Genomic DNA, 15445 nt, shown 5'->3' with positions numbered 1-15445 from the left:
ACTACTATTGTTACTTTGGCCAGCTGCTCTTCTCCCTCCCTTCTATTCCCTCCTCGCCCCTTCCCCCTTCCTCCCTTTCCTCCCCGACCCTTCCCTCCATCCACCTTCAGCTTCTCCCCCTTTCCCTCCACTTCCTTCTCTTGCTTCCCATAGTCCCCCGACTTCCAGTAGATATGGGTTTATACCCCTTATTTGCACTATTGAGATGTATCAAGATTTTGTTAAAAGATTTGTATTATTACAGTTATGTTAATTTTTCTTTTGTTTTTCCTCTCATGTCTGTCACTTCTGCTCCACTTAAAAGGGTAAAGTCACCTTATCCGACCTTCTTCCTTTCTGTCCTTTACTACAAGCCAGGTCATCCTGATGCAGCCGCTTTGACAACTACCACTGCTGAATACCTACATGGGGTAAGAGCTTTTACATATACTCGACACACTCACAAATGACTGACAACACATTGACGCTTATTTCACAAAATGTGAAGGGACTAAACTCTCCCACAAAACGCTCAATAGCACTGCGATGCTTTGCTAAACACAAAGACTCGATTATCTTTATTCAGGAAACCCACTTCAAAGAGCAGGCGGAACCTAGATTCCTCTCCAAGTCACATCCAGAGGTTTATTTTAACTCCCTACCAGGTAAAAAAGCAAATGGTGTGGGGATTCTGCTACACAAGAATATTCATTTTAAACTAACGAAAAAAGTAACAGATGATGAGGGTAGAATTCTGATACTAATAGGGACACTATTTAACAACCCGGTGACCTTAGCAAATGTATATGCTCCCAATAATCATAAGGCGAAATTCTTCAACCAACTTAGCAAACTAATAAATGATAATAAGAAGGGGACTTTAATCTTGGGTGGGGATTTGAATGTAACATTGGACCCCACGTTAGATTCCTCCTCTGGGAAGACACCCTCCTTAGCCCGACCCCCAAACGCGATTTATAATTGCCTGTCACAGCTAGGCCTGATAGATGTCTGGCGAATACAGCATAGTTCACAAAGAAACTACACGTTTTATTCTCACCCCTGGGCAGTCTACACGAGAATAGATTACCTCTTAATTGAGAGACACCACCTAGCTCTAGCCACAGAATCCGATATTCAGCCAACTGCCTGGTCAGATCACTCCCAGATAAGCATCAATCTGAAATGGCCCAATCATCCTATCACCCCCTTCATATGGAGATTAGACAGCTCGCTCCTCAACGATCCAGCAACCAAAGAGACCCTGACTAAGACATTACGGGAATATTTCCAAATAAATGCTACACCTGATATGAAACCTAAACTGGTATGGGAAGCCCATAAGGCTGTTATGAGGGGAGAATGCATCAAACAATTGTCATTTAGGAGGAAGACATATAATGAGAAAGTACACACTTTGACAGGGCAACTAGGGAATTTAGAACTCCAACACAAAAATGCACCATCAGATACTATGATATACACCATGTTAACCAAAACCAGACAGGATCTAAATCATATTTTAAGGAAGGAAGCACAAAGAAAAGCTCTAAATATTAGGAAGCTATATGCTTACGAAGGAAACCGATCAGGCCCTCTCCTCGCTAAACTCTTACAAGCCCAACGCGCTAGATCCCAAGTGGAAAAGCTAGTGACCACAGACAAACAACACTTACATGATAGCAAACAAATAGCAGACTATTTTAGTAAATTCTATTCTAAGCTATACAATTTAGACAGCATAGACACGTTGGAACACTTGAAAGACATGCAGGAATATATAAAAGCCGCAGACCTTCCGGCCTTAGATCAAACACAAAAGGAAGCTTTGGAAGCTCCCATATCATTAACAGAAGTTGTTAGAGCCATTACCAATTTACCCACAGGAAAGAGCCCAGGTCCCGACGGCTTTACCAACGCATACTACAAATCCTTTAAAGGTATTCTAGCTCCACACCTATTGCACTTATTCAACACCTTAGACGAAAACCCTACTCTCTCTAGGGATATGCTGATGGCACATATTTCGGTCATACCAAAACCCAACAAAGACCCCACCGACCCGGGTAGTTACAGGCCTATATCCCTCTTAAATTCGGACGTCAAGATTCTGGGCAAGATTTTGGCCACACGAATTAATGGAATACTTAGCTCCCTCATACATACGGATCAGGTGGGTTTTGTCCCTGGGAGGGAAGCCAGGGACAACACAATTTGGGCGGTTACCTTGTCCTCTTATGCCAAACGTTATAACATCCCTTCAGTCCTTATAGGGACAGATGCCGAAAAGGCATTCGATCGCATTAATTGGACCTTTCTAAAAGAAACTTTACATTCCCAAGGATTCGGCCCCAAAATGATACAACGTATACTTAGTTTATATTCCCAACCTACAGCTAGAGTCAAAGCCAATGGAATGCTTTCAGATCCCTTTGACATAAAAAATGGGACGAGACAGGGCTGCCCCTTATCCCCCATACTGTTTATCCTGACTATGGAAGTCCTTGCAGCTAACATCAGGCAGAACGAAGAGATTAAAGGAATCCCAATAGGACCTCATAGCTTTAAAGTAGCGATGTACGCAGACGACATCTTATTTTCACTAGCAGATCCCCTCACCAGTATACCTGAAGTGCTGCGACAAATAGACACCTTTGGTAAATTCTCCAACTTCCTAGTTAACAAACATAAATCAGAAATTTTAAACATATCACTCCCTACTTCCAACTTTCGCTCCATCAGTGAGATATGCCCATTAAAACTACAAGAAAAATCTTTAAAATATCTGGGGGTAAATATCTCCCCAAACATGGCACAACTATTCGACGAAAACTACCTGACACTTTCTCGCAAACTACAAGTAGACCTCAATACATGGTCATCTAAACCAATTACATGGTGGGGGAGAACTCAATGTGTTAAAATGACAGTCTTGCCCAGGGTCTTGTACGTATTCCAAACCCTCCCAATCCCAGTCCCCAAATGGTATGTAGTGCATATACAAAAACTTATCAATCTATTTATTTGGGGGAAAATTAAGCCGAGGGTGAATAGGGAAAACCTATATAGAACACAGGATAGGGGAGGATTAGGCTTACCTTGTATACAAGATTATCTAGACGCAGTAACGTTGCAGAGAGTAATAGATTGGCACAGGTCGGCTGATACTAAAGCGTGGGTAGCAATAGATTCACACATCCTCAAAACCCCTGAGGTAGGAGCCCTTTGTTGGGTCCCTAAAGAACTCAGACCACCCCAGTGTACAGAGCTTACCATACACCGTAGAACATTTGAATCTTGGGATTTAATCACCACAAGGAGAAAACATATCTCGGGAGTTCGTTCTCCACTATTCCCAATCCCGAGAAATGCAGAACTAATAGGGGGATTGGATAAAGGTCAAAGGAGATTGACGGGCTGGGGGTATACTAGTCCATTAAATGAATTTGTTACACGGGGGAAGCTCAAAAAGAAAGAAGATTTGAATGACATACTAGGAGGTAGTTATTCAGGATGGTTAAAATATTCCCAGTTAGCTCACTTTGTACATACATCACCCCATAGACAGGACTACCTGAGGGAGCTAACCCCATTTGAGAGCCACTGCATCACTAAAGGAACAGCAAGACATTCACTGTCTTTAGCAAAGAAAATGATCCAAGGAAAACATGCACAACAACTCCCTTCATACACATATCACTGGCATACAGAAATTCGCACTGAGTTACAGATAGAAGATTGGCAATACATTTTCATGCGAACAGGGAAAGCCTCAACCTCCCCCCAAGCCCTAGAACTCAACTACAAGGTCTTATCACGTTGGTACCTCACCCCGGAGAGGTTACAATCTATCTACCCTGAAAGCTCAGGGAAATGCTGGCGAGGGTGTGAGGGGAGAGGCACCTACCTACATATGTGGTGGAGTTGCCCCAAGGTACAACCCCTGTGGAGCGCAGTGGAAAGTTATCTTAGACCACTACTGGGGAATGACATCTCTTTGTCGCCTAGAATTGCGCTACTGAATGACCTGCCGAAACTACCATGCAAATTAAGACTGACTATACTCCAAATGAGCATGACAGGAGCCAAATCGCTCATAGCCTTACACTGGAAGACCCCCTACTCACCGACATTGACAAACTGGATAGACAAAGTAACTGACCTCCTAAACATGGAGGAATATGGCTACACTAAGAGGGGGAAAGCACACATTCTAGCAGACATAAAATTCCTATGGGAGGGTGGTAGACGAGATGGCGCCCCAACTGCATCCACGGAAACTTAGCTCCTAGGCCCCCAGGGGGGGCACTTCAACAAGACTTTCTTTAGAAGGACTAAAGAACGAAAGGACAGATTGACAACCACACTTTTAAAATCTCTTTTGAAGACGTACTTCCTCGAGACATATAATATAGCGGAAGACAGATATTTTCTTTTTCCCCTTTTCTTTTCTTCTTTTTTCTTTTACTTTCTTTCTTCTTCTGTTTGTTTTATGTGCAAGCTTAAGTTGTTTACAAACTGTTATTATCTTTAAGATTCAATTCTCTTTTTTGTGATTCAAAGTATAAGAGTAAGTTAACATAGACCAGTTATCAATCCCCGGTGTGAAACTTTGGACTTTGAGACATTTACAAGAACCCGGGTTATAGTTAGCTCAAAACCAATAATGTCAATGCCATGTATATAATATATGTCTACCATAGATAAGAATATCATTCGAAATGCATTGTACAATCTTGTTTTGAATCAATAAAACAGTTTTCAAAAAAAAAAAACAAAAAAAAAAAAAAAAACAATTTTTTTACCTTTTAATCCCTTTCTGCCCTCATTCATTGGTGTCAGTGTGGCTAATGCGCGCACGTGCACCCTCACACTGGCACCATCGCCACCGGTGCAGAGAGGGCCACAGAGTGGCTCTCTCTGCATCGGAGGCTTGTAAAGTGGTATTGCAGGATGCCTCCATATCGAGGCATCACTGCAATACCCTCAGAGCTGCTGGAAGCATTTGTGATCGCTTCCAGCACTCTGTTAGACAACTGACGTACCAGGTACGTCCATTGTCATTAACTGTTAGTTTTTGCATGACGTACCTGGTACGTCAGTTGTCATTAAGGGGTTAAATACAATCTTGAAACAACTATAGCTTTTATTAGAAGGATTTTTGCTAATTCGTGTATATTGCAAAAATGTTTCAATTCAAAAGTGAAATGCACCCATGTAAATTCAAATTCTGGTTGGAATGCCTGCTTCTTTTGCCTTTCTGCCACTTCAGAAGTGGCTTAATCAATCATACCAGATTGTTCAGGGTGACTGGCATGCCCTGCTCTTGCACAATTGGTAGCATGAGAAACTTGGTCAAAATTGCACACAAAAATTACCTCCTATACCACATTTCCATCGCTGCTATCTTAAAGGGACACAGAACCCAAAATTTTTCTTTTGTAATTCAGAAAGAGCATGCAATTTTAAGCAACTTTCTAATTTGCTCCTATTATCAATTTTTCTTCGTCCTCTTGCTATCTTTATTTGAAAAATAAGACATCTAAGCTTTTTTTGGGTTCAGTACTCTGGACAGCACTTTTTTATTGGTGGATGAATTTATCCACCAATCAGCAAGGACAACCCAGGTTGTTCACCAAAAATGGACCGGCATCTAAACTTACATTCTTGCATTTCAAATAAAGATACCAAGAGAATGAAGAAAATTTTATAATAGAAGTAAATTAGAAAGTTGCTTAAAATTTCATGCTCAATCTGAATCACGAAAGAAAACTTTTGGTTACAGTGTCCCTTTAAGGGGGAAAAAGTGTGTGGAAATAATCCTTGCATTATGTTGGGAAATGAGAAAAATGGAGCTTACAGAAACCCAATTCTTGTTTGATACTCGCAACAGAATAATGTTAGCAAGACGTTCTGATATGAATCTTCGCACTGCACCGCTATAATAAAGTGCATTCTATTTTAAATGACTTACACGACATCCTTATGATCAGCGCTTGGTCGCTGCCTATGAATGGGGGACGTACAGAGTCACAACAAAAAACATAATTTATGTAAGAACTTACCTGATAAATTCATTTCTTTCATATTAACAAGAGTCCATGAGCTAGTGACGTATGGGATATACATTCCTACCAGGAGGGGCAAAGTTTCCCAAACCTTAAAATGCCTATAAATACACCCCTCACCACACCCACAAATCAGTTTAACGAATAGCCAAGAAGTGGGGTGATAAGAAAAAGTGCGAAGCATATAAAATAAGGAATTGGAATAATTGTGCTTTATACAAAAAAATCATAACCACCACAAAAAAGGGTGGGCCTCATGGACTCTTGTTAATATGAAAGAAATGAATTTATCAGGTAAGTTCTTACATAAATTATGTTTTCTTTCATGTAATTAACAAGAGTCCATGAGCTAGTGACGTATGGGATAATGACTACCCAAGATGTGGATCTTTCCACACAAGAGTCACTAGAGAGGGAGGGATAAAATAAAGACAGCCAATTCCTGCTGAAAATAATCCACACCCAAAATAAAGTTTAACAAAAAACATAAGCAGAAGATTCAAACTGAAACCGCTGCCTGAAGAACTTTTCTACCAAAAACTGCTTCAGAAGAAGAAAATACATCAAAATGGTAGAATTTAGTAAAAGTATGCAAAGAAGACCAAGTTGCTGCTTTGCAGATCTGGTCAACCGAAGCTTCATTCCTAAACGCCCAGGAAGTAGATACTGACCTAGTAGAATGAGCTGTAAATCTTTGAGGCGGAGTTTTACCCGACTCAACATAGGCAAGATGAATTAAAGATTTCAACCAAGATGCCAAAGAAATGGCAGAAGCTTTCTGGCCTTTCCTAGAACCGGAAAAGATAACAAATAGACTAGAAGTCTTACGGAAAGATTTCGTAGCTTCAACATAATATTTCAAAGCTCTAACAACATCCAAAGAATGCAATGATTTCTCCTTAGAATTCTTAGGATTAGGACATAATGAAGGAACCACAATTTCTCTACTAATGTTGTTGGAATTCACAACTTTAGGTAAAAATTCAAAAGAAGTTCGCAACACCGCCTTATCCTGATGAAAAATCAGAAAAGGAGACTCACATGAAAGAGCAGATAATTCAGAAACTCTTCTAGCAGAAGAGATAGCCAAAAGGAACAAAACTTTCCAAGAAAGTAATTTAATGTCCAATGAATGCATAGGTTCAAACGGAGGAGCTTGAAGAGCTCCCAGAACCAAATTCAAACTCCAAGGAGGAGAAATTGACTTAATGACAGGTTTTATACGAACCAAAGCTTGTACAAAACAATGAATATCAGGAAGAATAGCAATCTTTCTGTGAAAAAGAACAGAAAGAGCAGAGATTTGTCCTTTCAAAGAACTTGCGGACAAACCCTTATCCAAACCATCCTGAAGAAATTGTAAAATTCTCGGTATTCTAAAAGAATGCCAAGAAAAATGATGAGAAAGACACCAAGAAATATAAGTCTTCCAGACTCTATAATATATCTCTCGAGATACAGATTTACGAGCCTGTAACATAGTATTAATCACGGAGTCAGAGAAACCTCTATGACCAAGAATCAAGCGTTCAATCTCCATACCTTTAAATTTAAGGATTTCAGATCCGGATGGAAAAAAGGACCTTGTGACAGAAGGTCTGGTCTTAACGGAAGAGTCCATGGCTGGCAAGATGCCATCCGGACAAGATCCGCATACCAAAACCTGTGAGACCATGCCGGAGCTATTAGCAGAACAAACGAGCATTCCCTCAGAATCTTGGAGATTACTCTTGGAAGAAGAACTAGAGGCGGAAAGATATAGGCAGGATGATACTTCCAAGGAAGTGATAATGCATCCACTGCCTCCGCCTGAGGATCCCGGGATCTGGACAGATACCTGGGAAGTTTCTTGTTTAGATGAGAGGCCATCAGATCTATCTCTGGGAGCCCCCACAATTGAACAATCTGAAGAAATACCTCTGGGTGAAGAGACCATTCGCCCGGATGCAACGTTTGGCGACTGAGATAATCCGCTTCCCAATTGTCTACACCTGGGATATGAACCGCAGAGATTAGACAGGAGCTGGATTCCGCCCAAACCAAAATTCGAGATACTTCTTTCATAGCCAGAGGACTGTGAGTCCCTCCTTGATGATTGATGTATGCCACAGTTGTGACATTGTCTGTCTGAAAACAAATGAACGATTCTCTCTTCAGAAGAGGCCAAAACTGAAGAGCTCTGAAAATTGCACGGAGTTCCAAAATATTGATCGGTAATCTCACCTCCTGAGATTCCCAAACTCCTTGTGCCGTCAGAGATCCCCACACAGCTCCCCAACCTGTGAGACTTGCATCTGTTGAAATTACAGTCCAGGTCGGAAGAACAAAAGAAGCCCCCTGAATTAAACGATGGTGATCTGTCCACCACGTTAGAGAGTGTCGAACAATCGGTTTTAAAGATATTAATTGAGATATCTTCGTGTAATCCCTGCACCATTGGTTCAGCATACAGAGCTGAAGAGGTCGCATGTGAAAACGAGCAAAGGGGATCGCGTCCGATGCAGCAGTCATAAGACCTAGAATTTCCATGCATAAGGCTACCGAAGGGAATGATTGTGACTGAAGGTTTCGACAAGCTGTAATCAATTTTAGACGTCTCTTGTCTGTTAAAGACAGAGTCATGGACACTGAATCTATCTGGAAACCCAGAAAGGTTACCCTTGTTTGAGGAATCAAAGAACTTTTTAGTAAATTGATCCTCCAACCATGATCTTGAAGAAACAACACAAGTCGATTCGTATGAGACTCTGCTAAATGTAAAGACGGAGCAAGTACCAAGATATCGTCCAAATAAGGAAATACCACAATACCCTGTTCTCTGATTACAGACAGAAGGGCACCGAGAATCTTTGTGAAAATTCTTGGAGCTGTAGCAAGGCCAAACGGTAGAGCCACAAATTGGTAATGCTTGTCTAGAAAAGAGAATCTCAGGAACTGATAATGATCTGGATGAATCGGAATATGCAGATATGCATCCTGTAAATCTATTGTGGACATATAATTCCCTTGCTGAACAAAAGGCAATATAGTCCTTACAGTTACCATCTTGAACGTTGGTATCCTTACATAGCGATTCAATAATTTTAGATCCAGAACTGGTCTGAAGGAATTCTCCTTCTTTGGTACAATGAAGAGATTTGAATAAAACCCCATCCCCTGTTCCGGAACTGGAACTGGCATAATTACTCCAGCCAACTCTAGATCTGAAACACAATTCAGAAATGCTTGAGCTTTCACTGGATTTACTGGGACATGGGAAAGAAAAAATCTCTTTGCAGGAGGTCTCATCTTGAAACCAATTCTGTACCCTTCTGAAACAATGTTCTGAATCCAAAGATTGTGAACAGAATTGATCCAAATTTCTTTGAAAAAACGTAACCTGCCCCCTACCAGCGGAACTGGAATGAGGGCCGTACCTTCATGTGAACTTAGAAGCAGGCTTTGCCTTTCTAGCAGGCTTGGATTTATTCCAGACTGGAGATGGTTTCCAAACTGAAACTGCTCCTGAGGACGAAGGATCAGGCTTTTGTTCTTTGTTGAAACGAAAGGATCGAAAACGATTGTTAGCCCTGTTTTTACCTTTAGACTTTTTATCCTGTGGTAAAAAAGTTCCTTTCCCACCAGTAACAGTTGAAATAATAGAATCCAACTGAGAACCAAATAATTTGTTTCCCTGGAAAGAAATGGAAAGTAGAGTTGATTTAGAAGCCATATCAGCATTCCAAGTCTTAAGCCATAAAGCTCTTCTGGCTAAGATAGCCAGAGACATAAATCTAACATCAACTCTAATAATATCAAAAATGGCATCACAGATGAAATTATTAGCATGCTGGAGAAGAATAATAATATCATGAGAATCACGATTTGTTACTTGTTGCGCTAGAGTTTCCAACCAAAAAGTTGAAGCTGCAGCAACATCAGCCAATGATATAGCAGGTCTAAGAAGATTACCTGAACATAGATAAGCTTTTCTTAGAAAAGATTCAATTTTTCTATCTAAAGGATCCTTAAACGAGGTACCATCTGATGTAGGAATGGTAGTACGTTTAGCAAGGGTAGAAATAGCCCCATCAACTTTAGGGATTTTGTCCCAAAATTCTAACCTGTCAGGCGGAACAGGATATAATTGCTTAAAACGTTTAGAAGGAGTAAATGAATTACCCAATCTATCCCATTCCTTAGCAATTACTGCAGAAATAGCATTAGGAACAGGAAAGACTTCTGGAATAACCGCAGGAGCTTTAAAAACCTTATCTAAACGTATAGAATTAGTATCAAGAGGACTAGAATCCTCTATTTCTAAAGCAATTAGTACTTCTTTAAGTAAAGAGCGAATAAATTCCATCTTAAATAAATATGAAGATTTATCAGCATCAATCTCTGAGACAGAATCCTCTGAACCAGAAGAGTCCAAAGAATCAGAATGATGGTGTTCATTTAAAAATTCATCTGTAGAAAGAGAAGATTTAAAAGACTTTTTACGTTTACTAGAAGGAGAAATAACAGACAAAGCCTTCTTTATGGATTCAGAAACAAAATCTCTTATGTTATCAGGAACATTCTGCACCTTAGATGTTGAGGGAACTGCAACAGGCAATGGTACATCACTAAAGGAAATATTATCTGCATTAACAAGTTTGTCATGACATTTAATACAAACAACAGCTGGAGGAATAGCTACCAAAAGTTTACAGCAGATACACTTAGCTTTGGTAGATCCAGCAGGCAGAGGTTTTCCTGTAGTATCTTCTGGCTCAGATGCAACGTGAGACATCTTGCAATATGTAAGAGAAAAAACAACATATAAAGCAAAATAGATCAAATTCCTTATAAGACAGTTTCAGGAATGGGAAAAAAATGCCAAACATCAAGCTTCTAGCAACCAGAAGCAAATGAAAAATGAGACTGAAATAATGTGGAGACAAAAGCGACGCCCATATTTTTTGGCGCCAAAAAAGACGCCCACATTATTTGGCGCCTAAATGCTTTTTGCGCCAAAAATGACGCAACATCCGGAACGCCGACATTTTTGGCGCAAAATAACGTCAAAAAATGACGCAACTTCCGGCGACACGTATGACGCCGGAAACGGAAATGAATTTTTGCGCCAAAAAAGTCCGCGCCAAAAATGACGCAATAAAATGAAGCATTTTCAGCCCCCGCGAGCCTAACAGCCCACAGGGAAAAAGTCAAATTTTTGAGGTAAGAAAAAATATGATAATTAAAGCATAATCCCAAATATGAAACTGACTGTCTGGAAATAAGGAAAGTTGAACATTCTGAGTCAAGGCAAATAAATGTTTGAATACATATATTTAGAACTTTATAAATAAAGTGCCCAACCATAGCTTAGAGTGTCACAGAAAATAAGACTTACTTACCCCAGGACACTCATCTACATGTTTGTAGAAAGCCAAACCAGTACTGAAACGAGAATCAGTAGAGGTAATGGTAAATATAAGAGTATATCGTCGATCTGAAAAGGGAGGTAAGAGATGAATCTCTACGACCGATAACAGAGAACCTTATGAAATAGACCCCGTAGAAGGAGATCACTGCATTCAATAGGCAATACTCTCCTCACATCCCTCTGACATTCACTGCACGCTGAGAGGAAAACCGGGCTCCAACTTGCTGCGGAGCGCATATCAACGTAGAATCTAGCACAAACTTACTTCACCACCTCCCTTGGAGGCAAAGTTTGTAAAACTGATTTGTGGGTGTGGTGAGGGGTGTATTTATAGGCATTTTAAGGTTTGGGAAACTTTGCCCCTCCTGGTAGGAATGTATATCCCATACGTCACTAGCTCATGGACTCTTGTTAATTACATGAAAGAAAATGGATTTAAGGCGGTGTGTTGTGAGAAACAGGGAAGACGGCTGAGGTTCTGCCACCGCTTACGCTACGGCACAACGCACCACCACAGCTCCGACCCTCTGAATCGCACAATCACACAGGTGTAAGTCCCCTTTCTCGCTCCGTGACTATATATTCACCCCGCCCCTACGGCGCCACACAACTATTACATACCAGCTAGCCTCTCCTCCAGGAAGTAGTTTAATCTTAGAAAGATTTGTGTTAGTTGTAGTTTCCATAATCTACACTATAAACGTACCCAAATAAACGTCAGGACAAAATGGTGGCGAATTGGACTTCAATTCCCGAAAGCCAACGCGGGACCATAAGCAGTGGCAAAAATATGGGCGTGCAGTGTTATCAGTGAGTGTAATCCGATTCCTAAATGAACTGTCAGTGAGTGTATAGTGTAAATTAGTATGTTTTCGAAATTTCGTGTGTGTGTTAGTATTAGAATGACAAAAAGTGGGCTGAACATAGGGAGATATGGTTATTTCACGCTAGGTTCACCTCAGCAAATAGCAATACAGGGAGGTGGAATTCATTATTACAACTCCACAAGTATTTCCTATGAATCGAGGCGTATACTGTAATTCCAGTCAAATTATGTATTAATTATTATAAACACAAGGATGACAAGGAAGTTGGTTTCTTATTTAAGCTGTTTTCTATTCATGAAATTCTGGTTCTTATTCATGGAAGTTGGTTTATTATTCAATTTTTTTGTCAGACTGCTTTAAACTGACTTTAAAATAAAAATATAGGTTTTATTTACATAATAATATGATTCATATAATGTAGTTACACAGAACGACAAGGAAGTTGGAAGCTGTTTCTTATTTGTGAAATTCTGTTTCTTATTCATGGAAGTTGGGTTCTTATTCAAATTTTTTGTCAGACTGCTTTAAATTGACTTTAAAATAAAAATATAGGTTTTATTTAATTAATACGGTAATATGATTCATATAATGTAGTTACACAGAGGTGGAATCCCTTTATACAACAATTGGATATACAAACTGGAAAAAAAGTATACTTTGGCACCAATACCAATATTACTATTTTGAATAATATTTTCAAAGGGTTAATAACCATTGGGCCACTGATTTCACTAAGAATATATACAGGGTAGATCCCCCTCTATGACATGCAATTGTTTTTAGCCTGGCCCAATGGTGTTTTGGGCACAGAAATTGATGCCAACACTGGCATTGGTGCTGTAATTACTATTTTTGAATAAGTAACAGATATTTTCAAAGGGTTAATAACCATTGGGCCACTGATTTCACTATGAATGTATACAGGGTAGATCCCACTCCATGACATGCACTTGTTTTTAGCCTGGCCCAATGGTGTTTTGGGCACAGAAATTGATGCCAACACTGGCATTGGTGCTGTAATTACTATTTTTGAATATGTAACAGATATTTTCAAAGGGTTAATAACCTTTGGGCCACTGATTTCACTATGAATGTATACAGGGTATATCCCACTCCATGACATGCAATTGTTTTTAGCCTGGCCCAATGGTGTTTTGGGCACAGAAATTGATGCCAACCCTGGCATATGTGCTTTAATTCTCATTTCTGTAGGAGTACCTTATATTTCCAAAGGGTTAATAACCATTGGGCCACTGATTTCACTATGAATATATACAGGGTAGAACCCCCTCCATGACATGCAATTGTTTTTAGCCTGGCCCAATGGTGTTTTGGGCACAGAAATTGATGCCAACACTGGCATTGGTGCTGTAATTACTATTTTTGAATATGTAACAGATATTTTCAAAGGGTTAATAACCTTTGGGCCACTGATTTCACTATGAATGTATACAGGGTATATCCCACTCCATGACATGCAATTGTTTTTAGCCTGGCCCAATGATGTTATGGGCACAGAAATCGATACCAACACTGGCATTGGTGCTGTAATGACCATTTTTGAATAAGTAATATATTTTCAATATTCATAGTGAAATCAGTGTCCCAATGGCCATTAACCCTTTCAAAATATATGTTACTTTAAAAAAAATGAGAATTAAAGCACCTATGCCAGGGTTGGCATCAATTTCTGTGCCCAAAACATTATTGGGCCAGGCTAAAAACAATTGCATGTCATGGAGGGGGATCTACCCTGTATATATAAAAAGTGAAATCAGTGGCCCAATGGTTATCAACCCTTTGAAAATATCTGTTACTTATTAAAAAATGGTAATTACAGAACCAATGCCAGTGTTGGCATCAATTTCTGTGTCCAAAACACAATTGGGCCAGGCTAAAAACAACTGCATGTCATGGAGAGGGATCTACCCTGTATATATTCATAGGGAAATCAGTGGCCCAATGGACAATAACCCTTTGAAAATATCAGTTACTTATTAAAAAATGGTAATTACAGAACCAATGCCAATGTTGGCATCAATTTCTGTGCCCAAAACACCATTGGGCCAGGCTAAAAACAATTGCATGTCATGGAGGGGGATCTACCCTGTATATATTCATAGTGAAATCAGTGGCACAATGGTTATTAACTCTTTGAAAATATGTTACTTATTCAAAAATGGTCATTACAGCACCAATGCCACTGTTGGCATCAATTTCTGTGCCTAAAACACAATTAAGCCAGGCTAAAAACAATTGCATGTCATGGAGGGGGATCTACCCTGTATATATTCATAGTGAAATCAGTGTCCCAATGGTTATTAACTCTTTGAAAATATGTTACTTATTCAAAAATGGTCATTACAGCACCAATGCCAGTGTTGGCATCAATTTCTGTGCCCAAAACACCATTGGGCCAGGCTAAAAACAATTGCATGTCATGGAGGGGGATCTACCCTGTATATATTCATAGTGAAATCAGTGGCCCAATGGTTATTAACCCTTTGAAAATATCAGTTACTTATTAAAAATGAGAATTAAAGCACCTATGCCAGGGTTTGCATCAATTGTTGTGCCCAAAACACCATTGGGCCAGGCTAAAAACATTTGCATGTCATGGAGGGGGATCTACCCTGTATATATTCATAGTGAAATCAGTGGCCCAATGGTTATTAACCCTTTGAAAATATCAGTTACTTATTAAAAATGAGAATTAAAGCACCTATGCCAGGGTTTGCATCAATTTCTGTGCCCAAAACACCATTGGGCCAGGCTAAAAACAATTGCATGTCATGGAGGGGGATCTACCCTGTATATATTCATAGTGAAATCAGTGGCCCAATGGTTATTAACCCTTTGAAAATATCAGCTACTTATTCAAAAATGATTATTAGAGCACTTATGCCAGGATTGGCATCAATTTCTGTGCCCAAAACACAATTGGGCCAGGCTAAAACAATTGCATGTCATGGAGGGGGATATACCCTTTATATATTCAAAATGGTAATTACAGAACCAATGCCAGTGTTGGCATCAATTTCTGTGCCCAAAACACCATTGGGCCAGGCTAAAAATAACTGCATGTCATGGAGAGGGATCTACCCTGTATATATTCATAGGGAAATCAGTGGCCCAATGGACATTAACCCTTTGAAAATTTC

The 15445-nt window shown here is 39.8% G+C and overlaps 1 protein-coding gene across 2 annotated transcripts in view; it reads right to left on the bottom strand.

Moving 5' to 3' along the window:
* Window positions 1–12146, bottom strand: part of LOC128663958 (uncharacterized) — a 56984-nt gene extending 44838 nt beyond the window's left edge. Inside the window, exon 1 of one of the 2 annotated variants that reach the window (XM_053718569.1) lies at window positions 12079–12146. The gene's annotated coding sequence lies outside the window, so the exon portion shown is untranslated. Of the gene's footprint in view, window positions 1–5953; window positions 6023–12078 lie in introns of those variants that run through there. The other variant, XM_053718568.1, reaches the window with a different exon arrangement.
* Between the last annotated feature and the right edge of the window lie 3299 nt (window positions 12147–15445).

Source organism: Bombina bombina, chromosome 6 (assembly GCF_027579735.1).
Source record: "Bombina bombina isolate aBomBom1 chromosome 6, aBomBom1.pri, whole genome shotgun sequence".
NCBI lineage: Eukaryota > Metazoa > Chordata > Amphibia > Anura > Bombinatoridae > Bombina > Bombina bombina.
Note: the sequence above shows the minus strand (reverse complement) of the source record. Positions and strands in the feature narration are given on the sequence as shown.